Source organism: Eucyclogobius newberryi, unplaced genomic scaffold (genome assembly GCF_026437365.1).
Source record: "Eucyclogobius newberryi isolate DKJ021-1_F unplaced genomic scaffold, fEucNew1.0.hap1 SCAF_14, whole genome shotgun sequence".
NCBI lineage: Eukaryota > Metazoa > Chordata > Actinopteri > Gobiiformes > Gobiidae > Eucyclogobius > Eucyclogobius newberryi.
Window position 1 is genome coordinate 25684844 of NW_027315768.1, and position 15848 is coordinate 25700691.

Sequence of the window (15848 nt, forward strand, 5' to 3'; positions counted from 1 at the left end):
CAGCGACCTTGCCTGTGTGAATGTGTTGGTTAGTGTGACTGTGGTGGCAGGTTGTTAGAGTCAGAAAAGGTTTATTGCCATTGCCAGTGAAGAAAACTCACAGGCTAGGAACTTGCTTTGGTGATTCGGTGCATGATCAATGATAAAAGCAAAATATATTATAAGGCATGCAATAAAGAAAAACAATTTAATTTTACTAATAAGATAAAAATAGACTAAAATATAAAATGTTCATGAGTCCAACGGCGGAGGGAAAGAAGCTGTACTTGTGGCGGGAGTTTCTGGTCTGGATGGACCGTAGCCTCCTGCCAGAGAGGAGTGGCCTCCTGCCTGAGGGGAGTGGCCTGAGGGGAGTGGCCTCCTGCCTGAGGGGAGTGGCCTGAGGGGAGTGGCCTCCTGCCTGAGGGGAGTGGCTCAAATAGTCCGTGTCCAGGGTGAGAAGGGTCGGCTGTGATGCAGAGATGGAAGTCTGCAGTCGATCACCTTCTCAGCAGAGCGCACAATGCTCTGTAGTCTCCGTTTGTCCCTGGCTGTGGCTTCAGCATCCATACACTGGCTGGTCGTTGGAGTGGCAGATATAAATATACACTGCACTGTCTTCTTCCTGTCAATCATCTCAATCTAAAATACAGGCGCCTTTGGGAAACACTGTCCAAACGATGTCGCTGCCGTTGGCTGAATTCCAAAAATGTCTCACCACTGCACACTATACAACTAAAAAAGGATTTCTTTGAAATAAAACTGCAAGATTTATTGCATTCGAATCAAAATCTCAATTTAAATGGTCGCAATTAGCAAATCGGAAAAACTGTCATAAGTCAAGTCATATTAGTTCGCCGCAAACAACAAAATATCAAGTTTTATCTTTTTAACTGTCAAAGCTGCTAATCCTGCAGTTTAGTCTTCTACAAAACTAATTTCAGTCTTTGTGCAAGTATTGTTTCCACTGGACATGTTTAAAATATTAATTCTGAAAAGAATTGCACAGTTTAAATGCAAAATTTAAAGTTTATTGTAATTGTAAGACTTACATTTTTTCAAAAGCTTTGAGACAAAAACATCCTTTTATAAACAGTGTCCTCCAGTGAAGTAATCACATCATATTTAGGTAGCGATACATCATATGTCAGTGATTATCCATCGTAACCTTGGACACCAGGAAGATCGTTTGATGGTGATCCAACTAAACAAACAAAACCTGCTAGGCAACTAGGTCAAACCCCGTTAGTGACAGGAACTGGCCAAGGTGCTGATGTGTGTGCACCGACACCAGGAGTACGTGTATTTTTCACTTGGTTATTTCTGTTTCCTATTGGCCATGTAAATAATTAAAAAAAAAAACAGTGCTGTTTTCAATTGCTTGTTGCCAACTTCATATTGTGCAACTCATCCTCGTAGCACTTCTTTAAACATTTTTATTTTTTTTTCGCCATAATTTTCAGTGGATTTGTGATACATTTCCACACTTGCAATGTTGAATTTGTTTATTCAGAAAATGTCTGGGTCCAGTTGGTGAGCGTTGGTGTGGTTTTGGCTGCTCTATTGTGCATTGTTCAGTCGTTGGCACCAGTTTCACACCGGACACACAAAACGCCCAAAAGCCTCTCCACTTTTCACCCATCTCTTTCCCACATGCTGACCAACCGGAGGAAGTGTGCTGCCACCATCGGTTCAGCGAGCAGGTGCTTTCAAAACTGCTCAGACAAAGTAGGACACAAGACCAAAAAAACTCCTTATAGTTCAAATCAAAAGCAAATATTTATGGAGGTGAGTCGTCTGGTTTAGTCATTTATCATGCAATTCTTCAATCATAACCAAGACATTTGCAGCCATGTTTTACACATTTACAATAGACTGCACAAATATGATCAGATTATAGTTGAATAGTGTTTTGTCAATATCCAAATAAACCTTTTGTTGGCTTATTTTGGGGTCAGTGAGCAGGTGGTTTTTAAAACTAACTGCTTAGCCAAAGTAGGACAAACAATGTTATAATATTTCAGATCTCAATTATGAAGCAGGCCTCTGAAGGTATGATTCACTTTCTTATGCGGCTGTACATTTACCCCTCACAGAGAGCCCTTTGTCTGCTGTTGGATTGCGGAGGAGCAAAGTGTTGAAGAGAAGAATAGGCCATTAAGTTAAGACTTCTCCACATTTAGAATCATTTGAAGCATTGAGTTTGCCCTGGAGTTTTGTTCTTTAGTTTTAGTAGTGATAGTGAAACAGGACAATGTTTTTTTTGCAGATTTAGATCAATGCGTAGTTGGCGCTTAAAGACAGATAAAAAGGTGTACAGATCTTGCACCTGAAAATCAAGTAAAAATGTAAGCTACAAAAGCAAATGACAAAGAAAGAGCCAATATATTCCATGCTGTTGCTTTATGGTTGTGTAAGTTTCCTTCTGTCGCACCCCGAGTCAACCTCAAACAGAAAAGACCATGAGTTTCCCTGATTGGCTAATCTACTTGTCAATCACGGCCATCTGAACTCGGGGAGATGAAACCAGTGAGCAGACATGTATCATTCTCAATAAACAATAATGAGAGATATCATTCTGGACTTGTAAGCAGGGTTGGGCCTAGTTAGTCCTCAAATTGGAAACTGCTGGGAAGACACTGCCGTAGAGGGGAAGCAGTGGCGCCGTCGTTGAACTTTCCCGTTCGGACCAGGGCATACCGTTGTTGTGTCCTTGGGCAAGACACGTCACCCTCCTTGCCTCCAGTGTTTAAGTACACCGCTGTATGAATGAGCTCGTCCCAAACACCCTCACTGGGGTTCACATCTGTAGTACATTAATTTCTGCTTCTTCTTGTTTTCTCTGCGCGATGCCAATGATTTGACCCTTCTTAAAACACAGACATCTGCTCCACATGATTGATTCAGAAAATAAAGTTTATACCGTGTTGCAGCTGAAAGATGATCACGCATGCAGCAGTTATCCAGTAGGAAGCTCGTACCTACTGCATTTGCTTAGTTGAATAAAAGTAGTGCGGGTCTCAGTGTATTTCACAATCGAATCAAAATGGCTATTTAAATGGTTGCAATGAGCACATTTCAAAGATTGCAATTATTGAAGTCCTTGTGAACAACATAACTGACATAGGCAGATGTCAGGTTAATGAGCTTTTGCTTGTATATCACTGGGTTGGATTAGCCATTCGGATTTCAGTCACTTTCAGACATTAATGCTCCTGGATGAGTTTAAAATGTGCACTTTGCAAAACTTAAAAAAAAAAAAATCGCAATGTTTGTAATGAACATTAGGCATTTTTCTAAAATTGTTCACCAACTAATAATAAAATCTGTTCTCCAATGCTTGTGTGCACTGATGTCTGTGTATAATTGTTTTCTTCCTTTGAATACTAATAGTGGAGGAGGACTATCGGTCGGCACCAAAGAAATTCTGGCAAACCGTCCGGCGCCTCAGGAGGGGGAAGCAGTGTCTCACCAACACCGTTTACGGTGCGGGTGGAGGCCTGCTGACCTCAACTGGGGATGTCGTCGGACGGTGGAAGGAATACTTTGAGGATCTCCTTAATCCCTCAGTCACGTCTTCCGAAGAGGAAGTGGAGACCGGGGACTCGGTGGCTGGCTCATCCATCACCCAAGCTGAAGTCACTGAGGTTGATCGCAAACTCCTCGGTGGCAGGGCTCCGGGGGTGGATGAGATCCGCCCTGAGTACCTAAAGTATCTGGATGTTGTAGGACTGTCTTGGTTGACACGTCTCTGCAACATCGCGTGGCGTTCAGGGACCGTGCCTCTGGACTGGCAGACCGGGGTGGTGGTCCCTCTGTTCAAGAAGGGGGACCGGAGGGTGTGTTCCAACTACAGAGGGATCACACTCCTCAGCCTCCCGGGTAAGGTCTATTCCAAGGTACTGGAGAGGAGAATCCGACCGATAGTCGAACCTCGGATTCAGGAGGAGCAGAGTGGTTTTCGTCCCGGTCGTGGAACACTGGACCAGCTCTATACCCTCCATCGGGTGCTCGAGGGTTCATGGGAGTTTGCCCAACCAGTCCATATGTGTTTTGTGGATCTGGAGAAGGCTTTCGACCGTGTCCCTCGGGGTGTCCTTTGGGGGGTGCTCCGGGAGTACGGGGTCCGGGGCCCTTTGCTCAGGGCTGTCCGGTCCCTGTATGACCGGAGCAGGAGCTGTGTTCGCATTGCCGGCAGTAAGTCAGACCTGTTCTCAGTGCATGTTGGACTCCGCCAGGGCTGCCCTTTGTCACCGGTTCTGTTCATAATTTTTATGGACAGAATTTCTAGGCGCAGTCAGGGGTCGGAGGGTGTCCGGTTTGGGGACCACAGGATCTCATCTCTGCTGTTTGCAGACGATGTTGTCCTGATGGCTCCATCAAACCCGGACCTGCAACATGCACTGGGACGGTTTGCAGCCGAGTGTGAAGCGGCTGGGATGAGAATCAGCTCCAAATCCGAGGCCATGGTTCTCGACCGGAAAAAGGTGGCTTGCCCTCTCCAGGTGGGTGGGGTGTCCTTGCCCCAAGTGGAGGAGTTCAAGTATCTCGGGGTCTTGTTCACGAGTGAGGGAAGGATGGAGCGTGAGATCGACAGGCGGATCGGTGCAGCGGCTGCAGTGATGCAGTCGCTGCATCGGACCGTTGTGGTAAAGAGGGAGCTGAGCCGAAAGGCAAAGCTCTCTATTTACCGGTCGGTCTACGTTCCTACCCTCACCTATGGTCATGAGCTTTGGGTAGTGACCGAAAGAACAAGATCGCGGATACAAGCGGTCGAAATGAGTTTCCTCCGCCGTGTGGCTGGGCGCTCCCTTAGAGATAAGGTGAGGAGCTCGGCCACACGGGGGGAGCTCGGAGTAGAGCCGCTGCTCCTCCACGTCGAGAGGAGCCAGCTGAGGTGGCTCGGGCATCTGTTTCGGATGCCTCCTGGGCGCCTCCCTCGGGAGGTGTTTCAGGCATGTCCCACCGGGAAGAGGCCCCGGGGAAGACCCAGGACACGCTGGAGAGACTATGTCTCTCGGCTGGCCTGGGAACGCCTCGGGATCCCCCCGGAGGAGTTAGAGGAAGTGTCTGGGGAGAAGGAAGTCTGGGAGTCCCTGCTCAGACTGCTGCCCCCGCGACCCGGCCCCGGATAAAGCGGCAGAAGATGGATGGATGAATACTAATAGAGGTATAAACATTTCAAAGTAGTTAATACTTATCTCCAAACACTTTGCACCGTTTATTTTAATTTCACAGATGGAATTTCAATCAAGGTCTGTCAGAATTCCAACTAAGTAAATTAATTCTCCTATTGTAAGACAGACAAACATGAATTAAAGTCATATGTTAAATTTATTCAGGGGTAAGTATAGCTGAATGAATCCAGGTGCGCTCGCCTCGTCACTACAGTAACAGTCACGCGCCACTTGGCTGTAGCTCTCTCCCTCAGCTGCCCTCAAGAGGCGGCTTTTAGTCCTCCAGCAGCTCCAAGCTTGTCACACGTCTCAGTAATGTTCTTCTTTGCCTTTCCTACAAATGGGAGGCAATTACGTGTAATTACTGGCGGGAGAGCGCCAGAGCTCTCGCTGGCAACCAGTCTGAAACACCCCCAGACTCCGAACACATGTGAGGGGGGCTACAGACGGAGAGAACGGCCCCTCAGCGCGACTGACGAGGCAACCAAACGGTCAACGGTAAGTACTTCAAACAAGAGACTAGTGTTGCCACGATTGTACCTTTTCAAACTGGATTGCGATACAAATTTCATTAGACTGTAGCTTTCAACACAAAATAAAAGAAGATGAATGTAATATTTCAATGTGTGTACGAATGTGTGGGTTTTAAAGTGCACGAGTGGGAGATGCTTTTATGAATTGTGCTGGTTGTGTGGCTGGCCGTGCTCCAGCAGTGGTTTGCTTTTTCTTCTTTAAATATGCATTGTCCCTTTACTAAATGATAAAAATACGGCTGATAAACATATTATAAAAATGGCAAATTAAAAAAGGAGCACTGTGTCGTTTTTAAGTTGTACACAGCAATCAAAAATGGTCTCCCAGGGCTACTTTCCCTGTGATCTCTCTCTGCAACTTGTTTTCAGTCAACACTTTTGAAATGGGCATCTTTACTTTTCCAGGGGATGATGACCCTAAAATACAATAAAGGCTAATGAGCGCGTCCCTTATTTTCAGAATGTTGGTAACTCCAATCAAGGCCATTGTACTATTGAAGAAGGTCCAACTTTGTCCCTTTTCTAGATTTCCAGTATTGATATTGGACTACATTTATCAAAAGGTAGAGCAGAAAAGAAGCCGCAATGAAAGCAAATGCAACACGAAGATCAAAATTACCCATGTTGTCGAGTTCAAAAGAAGACATACTGTTAGCTCCAGATTAGCAAATGGCTCTGATGGCACGATGCAAGTATTAATAAAGCCATTTGTGGCATACGGGACTGTCACAATTTGTAGCTGTTGTCTTGAAGATAGACTAAAGCCGAGTGCTGCGTTTGAAAGTTTATACTAGGTGGAAATGACAACACAGGTGAGAACAAATACAATTGATAAACCAGGAAGAAACAATGGAACAGACAGCACCAGGATGTCATGCATTCCAAAAAAGAAAAAAAGAAATGTTCTGCAACCAAAAGCCACCTTTTGTTCCTTCATGTTGATTGATCACAATTTTGCATTCAATTTATATTTTGTCTTGGTAAAACAAATACAAAATGGCTTTCAATACTAATTTCCTTAACATAAACAAGACCAACGCTCTGCCATTTAACACAAAAATGACATCCAATTTATTCCTCCAACGTCTAAAATCTGCTCCAAACTCTCAATTAAAACGAGCCAAGCATATTATTGACAATTACGGAATCTCAATAAAAATGTGATTATTTGCACAGCCTTCACCCCACTTTAAAATGTAGCACACTCTGCTAGCACCATCATCCTGTCCATCACATCAGACTAAATTACTGGTGCCAAATCTTAAATTCATAATGTCAAAACCAGAGTAAACTGCCAGACATAGTGCCACTTACCAAGACACTGCTCTCAAAGATGTTTCAAACTGTATTCATTCATTTGCATAGATAAGTGGGTGATGAATAGCACAATTACTTTCATGCAATCACCATTACCGTTCTAACTATACTGTGGGTTGCCGTATACGCACACAATTAGATATTTTGAATTGAAAGCTTTGGCTGAGTGGATATGATTAAGCCTTTACTGGACACATTAGCAGCAATGGCAACGGTCCATTTGAGGCTCCCACAAAAGAAGTGAGCCTCCAGTTCATGAAGAGTAGTTTTGTTTGGCTGTTTTCAGGTTCAGCAAACACTCAACACAAACACAAATAAAACAGTGATGAGTGGGTTTGCTAAGCCCAGGGCCATCTGCTTCTGGTGAGGCTGAAAACATGCCAGTCCTCAAATATGCTCTTATTTACCTTTTTAAATACTGCTCTTAGCATTTTGCATTCAGACACGCATAGATATTCATTTAAAATAGGCTTTCAAAATAATGGCCACAATAACTTTTCATTTACACTGATAATCGAATTTGGGGGTGAATTCTCTTTGTATCCGACAATTTGGGATGGACAATATTGAAGAAAAAAATATATATATATCTTGATATTCGTATTCTGATATTCCGACAAATGGAGTTAATGATTGTTAACAATTAGTTCAGGTTCAGGAGCAGGACCATGCTAGTGTGGTCCACGCTAGAGAATGATATGCAACTCCAAAAGAAAACAGGTCTGAATTGATATTTCACTGCCAAAAGGGCAAATTATATTTTTGCTTTTTAAATGCTTACAACATGACTCTTAATTTTCAGCTCTTTTTGCTATAAACCATATACTCCACATTCAAATTGCCCACCTCTATTAGACCAGGGCTGTCCAGAATGCTGCAGCTCGTTCACAAAAAACATCACGCCGGTTCTGTGCTACTGCACTGGCTCTCCATTTCTTTTTGGGTGAAATTCAAAAGGATATTTTAGGGGTCCTCTTTACTTGAGGGAGTTACTGCAGCCAGGCCCAGAGCCCTGATGTCGTCGTCGTCGTCGTCGTTGTTTTATGGCGGTTTGCATCCAAGTGTTGCATTACCGCCAGACTTTATTCCTCAGACTTTTCGTAGTCCTCAGACTCTGTCGTAGTCTGTAAAAGTACTCCTTCCATTGCTTTGGTGTTACAAAGCCCATGAGGTCATGATATGTCTTTGTGACTAGAATAGTTGTTGTTGTTTCAGAGACCAACACCCGGTCTGGAGAGACGGGAGATGGCGGAGGAGAGTGGATCGGGGATGGAAGACGTTCTGGACGGCGTGGAGGAGCAGCCTTTTCTGCCTGCACGTGCCCGGAAACGTAAAAAGTCCCTTAGCTCGTCCGAGGGTTCTGGGAATGAGCAGCAGGATGAGGCTGAAGCTATTGATATCCGGGGTGAGAGCAGAGACTGTAAGGTGATCATAAAGCTTGCACAGGATAGTGCATCCTTTAAGGAGTGGAATTCAGTGGCATTGTCAAAGAGCCTAACTGTAGCTGTGGGAGTGATCAAGAGTGCGAGTGTCCTTAGAGATGGCTCGCTGCTGGTCGTGTGCAAGGACGCGGCTCAGCAACGGAAGGCGATTGGAACTAAACGTCTGGGTGGAAAGGACATTCTTGTGTCTGATGCTGAAAGAAACACGGTCAGAGGAGTTATCGTAGGCGTCCCTACGGCGACGTCTGTGGATGAAGTTAAGGAGAATTTGACGGGAGCTACGGTGGTGGACGCTAGGCGGTTGAAGGTGACCCGGTCTGGGGTAAGATGTGACAGCTTGTCGGTAATGGTAACACTTGAAGGGAGGTGCCTGCCTAGTAAGGTGTTCATTGGGTTCATGTGCCATGACGTTAGGCCATATGTTCCACCGCCCCTGCGTTGCTTTAAGTGCCAGCGCTTTGGGCATATTGCAGCGGTCTGTAGAGGGAGGCAAAGATGTGGTAAATGTGCAGGAGATCACGAGTATGGGAAGTGTGACGTGGGAGCAAAACTGAAGTGCTGTAACTGTGGGGAAGAACATGGCTCTGCCTACGGGGAATGCAGGTTTGGCGGAGGAGCTGCTGAGGTGCATAGAATGGAGGTCTCTCAGGGTGTGTCCTATGCAGATGCAGTCAGGAAAGTTTCAAGTGGCGAGTTTGGGGTGAATGCGGAGAGAGGAGCCGGCGCTGATCCCGGCCAGGGCGAGATGGGGGATGCCGGCGTGGCTCCCGGGAGGTGTGGGGGTTTCGGGAGTGGGGGTCCCAAGTGTGCAGGTTCCGGAATTGATGGGAGTGCCCTGGTTGTGGATAGAGAGGATTTTGTGCTCTTTGTGGTGGATGTTGTGGGCTGTGCTGCTCAGACTCGGAGCGGAACTGAAGGGATCAGGGTCATTGCTAAAGCTGCAGGGAGATTCCTTGGAGCAAGGGGGCTTGATTGGGCGGATGTGGAGGACAGGCTGGGGGCGCTGGGTGGGAGTCGGAGTGATGGGGGTCTGCTTTTGGGGAGTCGGAGGGATCGGAGTGACGAGATGGGGGTGGGGGTGGTCTCGGGGGTGGGGGTGGTCTCCTGTCCTCGTCCAGTCTCGTGGACGCGCGGCTGCCAGGCGGCGACATCAGTGGAGGTGTTGAAGCCTAGGGAATGGAGCTGTGCGGTGGAAGCACCGAGCGTCGGGGAGGGAGGGGAAGATGAAGAGGAGTCTCCCTGGAATAAAGCCGGTTGGTCTCTGAAACAACAACAACTATTCTAGTCACAAAGACATGTCATGACCTCATGGGCTTTGTAACACCAAAGCAATGTAAGGAGTACTTTTACGGACTACGACAGTCTGAGGACTACGAAAAGTCTGAGGAATAAAGTCTGGCGGTAATGCAACAATTGGATGCCAACCGCCATAAAACAACAACAACAACAACATTATAAACTTGAATTGAATCTACTGACAATTTTAAGTCTTAAACTAGACCTGACAAAGCTCGTTTTGTCCCTTGTCTGACATGATTTTTTTGTGTGATTCGATGCTAGTTTTACGATAGATTAGAATCAGATTTTTTATACTGTTGACAACGCTACTCCATGGAGATGTTCCACAGTAATAAACACACACATCTTGCATCTATTCAGTTACAATTGTTTTATTACAAATAAATCTTACGGTGCGCAGACCATTCACAGAGCAAGTTTCATTGTGCACCATTAAATTATTTCATTAATTATTTATTAACTTGCTAAACCTAACCAACTAACAGGCCAAACCCATCTCCCGTTTAGAGGTTTAAAATAGTGACTCATGAGTCATTTTCACAAGTAAACTTGTCAAAATATCACCGACTTGAGTTTTGATTGGACAATTTATTTTAGTGCATTCATCCCCCATTATACACAATATGACTAATATGTCTAGTAATTACCGATTGAGATCAAATCAACCATTGTGTAAAGCCTCTTGTGCTACAGCAATGATGTAACACATTTCCATTAGCCTCAGGAGCTAATATTACACAGGCCTCTTGCTGCTAAAAACATGAACACATCAGAGTTCTGTCTGAATGTGGAGCGGAGTCTGTCGGGAGCTGTGCGGTTGTGGAGGTCATTGCTCCGCCTCCTCACGTCCATCTAAGCGTCCCCCTGCTCTGGCCTACTCCTCAAAGCCACGGCCTTCTAATGTCAAACACAACCATCAGCCAACAGCCCGTCGCCCACCAGACCTCCAGCTTTTTCTCCGGGCAACAAGTGAGCACAGTACTGAAAATATAAAACCGGCAACTGAGGAATAAGCTTGATACTACATTGATGTAGTTTTCAGTCATTTTCTTTCTTTTTTTTTTTTTTTTGCCCGTAGGCTTTATCAGTCAGGAAAGGATGGGGTGAAATGGGGATGAGAGAGAAGGGAGGACATGCAGTAATGATCAGAATCGGGATTCGAACTCACGACACTGTCATTTTTACACACATTTTTATAATTAATTTAACTTTACCAACCAGATACAAAATTGGATTTAAAAAATAGAATATATCCTCTAGCTGCAGAAAAGCAGCTGGATGACAGGGATGGAGCAAACTGTCAAGGAATGGACTGAAATCACATCGGACATTTAAAAATAATGTTGGGACAAATTATGACAGATTTGGGTATGCGTTTTTACTCTTCATATAAAAACAATTAAAAATGTATATATTCGTGCTGCTCTGTGGTTAAATGGTTTTAAGTTAAAGGTTGAATGGACAATTTTTTTGGCCCAAATCTGAGTCTCATTTCCTCGTGGCGTGGACTGCCGATTAGTCCTGCCACGTATCAATCATAAAACGCACCTACCGCTCACCTGCAGCCGCGTGCGGCTCGTCCACATGAGCAGCACGTTTCCGCATGTCTAAGCGCATTGATCTATCATAATATAGTTCCCTCAGAGTACGGGACAAAATGAAGATGGAGAAAGAGAGTTCGAGCTGACTCAGAAGAAGACGGAAATCTACGGGAGACGAGAGATGCGATGCGATCCGTTGTGCTAATAAACAAACGCACGTGTGTGTTGTATCAGTCTACACGGGGGAGTGGCATGTGCACTTCCACCTGAGTTCTCAAATCGCCGAAAAATCGTCCATTGCACCTTTAAGTGGTCGCGAGTATGAATCCCGACTCCGACGATTTACTGCTTGTCCTTCCTTCTCTCATCCCCCATTTCATTAGGTCCTTTTCTGTCTAATAAAGCCAGGCAAAAAAAAATGTATACATTTTGAAAACCCTACAATTTCACACCAACTCAAAGAAATGTAGTTCAGACCCGTCAGATTTCTCACAATAATGGCTGTGATGGTCGCAAAAATAAACAAAACAAACAAAACAAACAAAACAAAGAGCTGCTGTGATGTTTGTCCTTCTGAATCAAGTTTAATTGTATTTATTTGAACACTGTTTTAAAGCTAAATACAGTTTAATGTTTTTTTATATTCTAATCATCTCATAAGCCCCTGCTCAGTGCCTCGCAACCCCCACTTTGGGAATCACTGGGCTAAAGTATAACATTGGCTCCTCATTTTGGGAAAAAAACAGAGCACTTTCAAAAGATCTATTCTGCTTGAATTGTTAATCACCTAAATTCTTATCATTCTGAGATAGGGATGGCGTACCGGTACGCCGGACCGGTTCTTGACTTGTATGTAAAAACATTTCGGTTCAAGTCCAAAAAAAAACGAAACCCAGATGATTCGGTACTGGACTCTGGAATCTAGCACTCATACTATATCCTTTTCGTTCTAGACCATCTGAAACCTTCCATAGATTGCAAAATTCGCGCTGGAAAAGACACAAACACTGCCATGCATCGCTTTCATTTCCATAACTGAATTCCCGAAGGCTCCCAAGTTGTCGCAACTGCTTGCGAGATTTGGATTACGTCAAGAGAATACTCAACATGCTCTTGTTCGAAAGTTGTTCCTCAAGTAAAACACATGAATGTGTGTTAACTGTTAAGCCAAGGGTGCCCAACACGTCGATCGCAATCTACCGGTTGATCTCAGAGGCAGTGAGGGTTGATCCCGCCAAAGCGCCGAAGAGCGCCAAAAAGCGCTGAAGAGCGCAAAATGTGTGGGCACTCCTGTGTTAAGCTATAGTTTAGCAGCTAGCTAGTAGCTTGTGATTTGTAAGTTGTAACCTCTGTGAAAAAACAGTGAATAAACAAGTTTAGTTTATTTCAATCTGCAGTTAAGCCTTGTGTTTGATAAAAGTCCTTGTTCAAGTGTCTTCAACTTAAAGGAATTATGGAGGATTTTTTGGTGCCAAATCTTTGTCTCATTTCCTCGTGGCGTGGACAGCCGAGTAGTTCATTCACATGTCAATCATAGGACGCACCTAGTGCTTACCTGCAGCCTCATCGGCTCGTCCCCAGGATAGCAGCATGTTTGCCTGGCTGCGCATGCGCAGTTGATATGCCGGTGTGTGTTTAAGCGCATGGATCTATTAAAATATAGTTCCCTCAGTCTACAGGACAAAATTAAGACAGAGAAAGACAGTTCGAGCTGACTCAGAAGAGACGGAAATCTACGGAGACGAGAGATCCGATGTGATCCGTCGCGCAAATAAACAAACGCACGTGTGGCAGCGAGGCTGTTGTGTGCTACCGCACGGGGATGAGTGGGCATGCGCACTTCCACTTGAGTTGTCAAATTGGCAAAAAATCCTCCATTATTCCTTTAATTGAGCTTGTGTTATGCAAATATGGCATCGGTTCAGGTCCGGTCGGACTCATTAGGTCCGGACCTGAATCTAAACCTCTGGATTCGAATCCAGACCTGAACCCGAGTTTAGGTATTCATCCCTATTCTGAGACCCATGGATACCTGTTGGTTACTTTTACAATAAGGTTTATTTAGAAAAGGGTTTTCAGAGATTGTCAGGTTTAAGGTTTTCTGTCTCAGAGACATAACATTATCTTCAAAATTATCTCATATTATCTTATTTCAATTGCAACATTTTCTACAGCAATATATGGTCCTTCAAAGTGTGTTATTGTCGTGACAGCACCATGTCTGATTTGTGTGGTGCTTTTACAGCTATGGACGTGGCCGTTTCCCCAGCAACCACCGCAGTCTCCTTCAAGGTTTTAGAATGTTACTTTCACAAACACAAAGCATGTTTCTGAGCTGCAAGGCAATGCACACGACCCTGAGGCCTCTGCACACGACCCTGAGGCCTCTGCACACGACCCTGAGGCCTCTGCACACGACCCTGAGGCCTCTGCACACGCACACGACCCTGAGGCCTCTGCACACGACCCTGAGGCCTCTGCACACGCACACGACCCTGAGGCCTCTGCACACAAAACCTTCAACACTTAACTTTAAACTAACACGCTGCTTTCACTTCACTTTTAAATCACTTAGGAGAATCTTTGATCGGAACAGATAGTCCTGATTGAGCCTTCAATGCATCTGTCATAATGTGTGATATTTGAATACTGTTCACATAATCAACTGAGAAAATAAATAGAGCCTTTTCAATCAAAATAAGGTTTAAGTATGGAACACCCAATTCCTGAGCCAAGCCTTTTTATCTCATGACACCTTTACAAAAGATGGGATATGTTATATAAGTTGTTTTGCAATATTCTAACAGTCTTTTGCCATCAAAAAATGACAAAAAGAAACGCTGATTAAGTATAAAACTGAAACGTGCCGTGTAATCAACAGTTACTAGTCAAGTGTTAGCACATTTCTGATGGATTGTCTGAATATTACTGGAATTATCAAAAATAAATAAATCCAGATACATTTTTGTCAGTATCACCCACCCTAATAAATTGAACAAATAATTTTAAATGAGTGGTTTTAATTGGCAAAGGGCAAGGCCATTTGTAACAAATGAAAGATTACCAGCATTTCTTTTACACTTATCCAAAATAATATAACAGCTTTTATCAAAGGTGACTTTTTGTAGCTAGTTATAGACATCTTAACAGAGACTAAGCAGATCAAATTTTCGCTACAATGACCTCAAGTATCAGTGGAAAATGCAAACTAACTCAAACTAGCCCATACAAATTCACTTCAACTTGGTCCATGAGGCGTGTGAATTCATAGCCATAATACGTCATACTGTACAAACTGTTGACACACATTGGCTGCAGCTCCAGTTCACTTTCGTTCAGTAAATTACATGATGATTGACAGATGCATGATACATTAATGCAAACGCTATAAACAACTACACTTGTTTACAGTATAAGGTCAAACCATGGCTTTATTGAATGTCATTTCCGCTCTATAGTTGGGCATAAACAGATCCACAACAAGGAAGTAATCAGAGCAGAGGGGTCACTGATTGAATCTCCAAAGATAATTTTCCATTAGAGCTCATCTGCACTAAGCCCACAGGCTGCCTCATTAAGGAAATGTAATGATTTCATTCATTAACTTCGAAGTCATTTTCCCATGTCTGTAACTGTTGACAGCTCACTCAGTCTTTGGCCTGGATCAGGAGCATCCATATTCAACACGTAGCCTCCAATGTCCCAAGAATAACTGCAGGAAAGAATGAGGTGGGCTTTACTTTAAGTACTCCCATAAACCAGCATGTTATAAACGTTTGGCTTTTGCTACTTTTCAGCCAAGAGTTGGCCGAGTAGATTGATGCCACCCTCATGTTTGTGTGGTAAACAGTGAACTGCAGCCAGAAATGGGCGTGGATTTTCTCTCAATGCTTTATGGTGCCAGACACAAGAAACTATTTAAGATGCAGCAGCGTAGGTGCCAAGGTAAGACTAAACTGAAGCAATGGTTACATAAACTAGGTACTGGCAAGAGTTTTGCATTTTATTTTCCTTTTAGTTTTTAAACACAGGTTTCAAAAGGTCTACCTTTCAGTCAGGCACAAGCCCACAGACACTCCAGTCACTCCAAGACTTAACATGTTTAATGTTTTGTAATAACTGAGAGTTTTGATGGATGAGATCAAATTATCAAAGCGCCCACAAGAATTTACAACATTCTCCAAATTTTTCAACGTGACAACATCAAGCAACTGTCATGGACGGCTGTGTCAGTGTTAGTGAACCTTACTAATGGACATGAGTGAAGCAGCACAAGCAAGAACTGAGGGATCCATTGTCAACCAAGGTCCAACCGGGCACAGGAGGAGTTCTACAGAACGTACAGAGACACGTGCTACACGTGCTAACAGACTGGCATGTCTCAAATAAGGATGGTTGTTAGATGCGCTTTACGTCCACACCGTCCTCCTGCATTCAAACAAAAAGTAGGTAGAACTTACATGTACACCAAGTCCCCATTTTCTCAAAGTAACGTATTACCAATGTGTAAGGATTTGCAAAGGAACTCTTAAGCAACAAAATGCAAAGCAAATAGACATA

The 15848-nt window shown here is 44.1% G+C and overlaps 1 protein-coding gene across 1 annotated transcript in view; it reads right to left on the bottom strand.

Moving 5' to 3' along the window:
• Positions 1 to 15848, bottom strand: part of LOC140359896 (general transcription factor IIF subunit 2-like) — a 63470-nt gene that overhangs the window by 15990 nt on the left and 31632 nt on the right. The window lies entirely within an intron of this gene.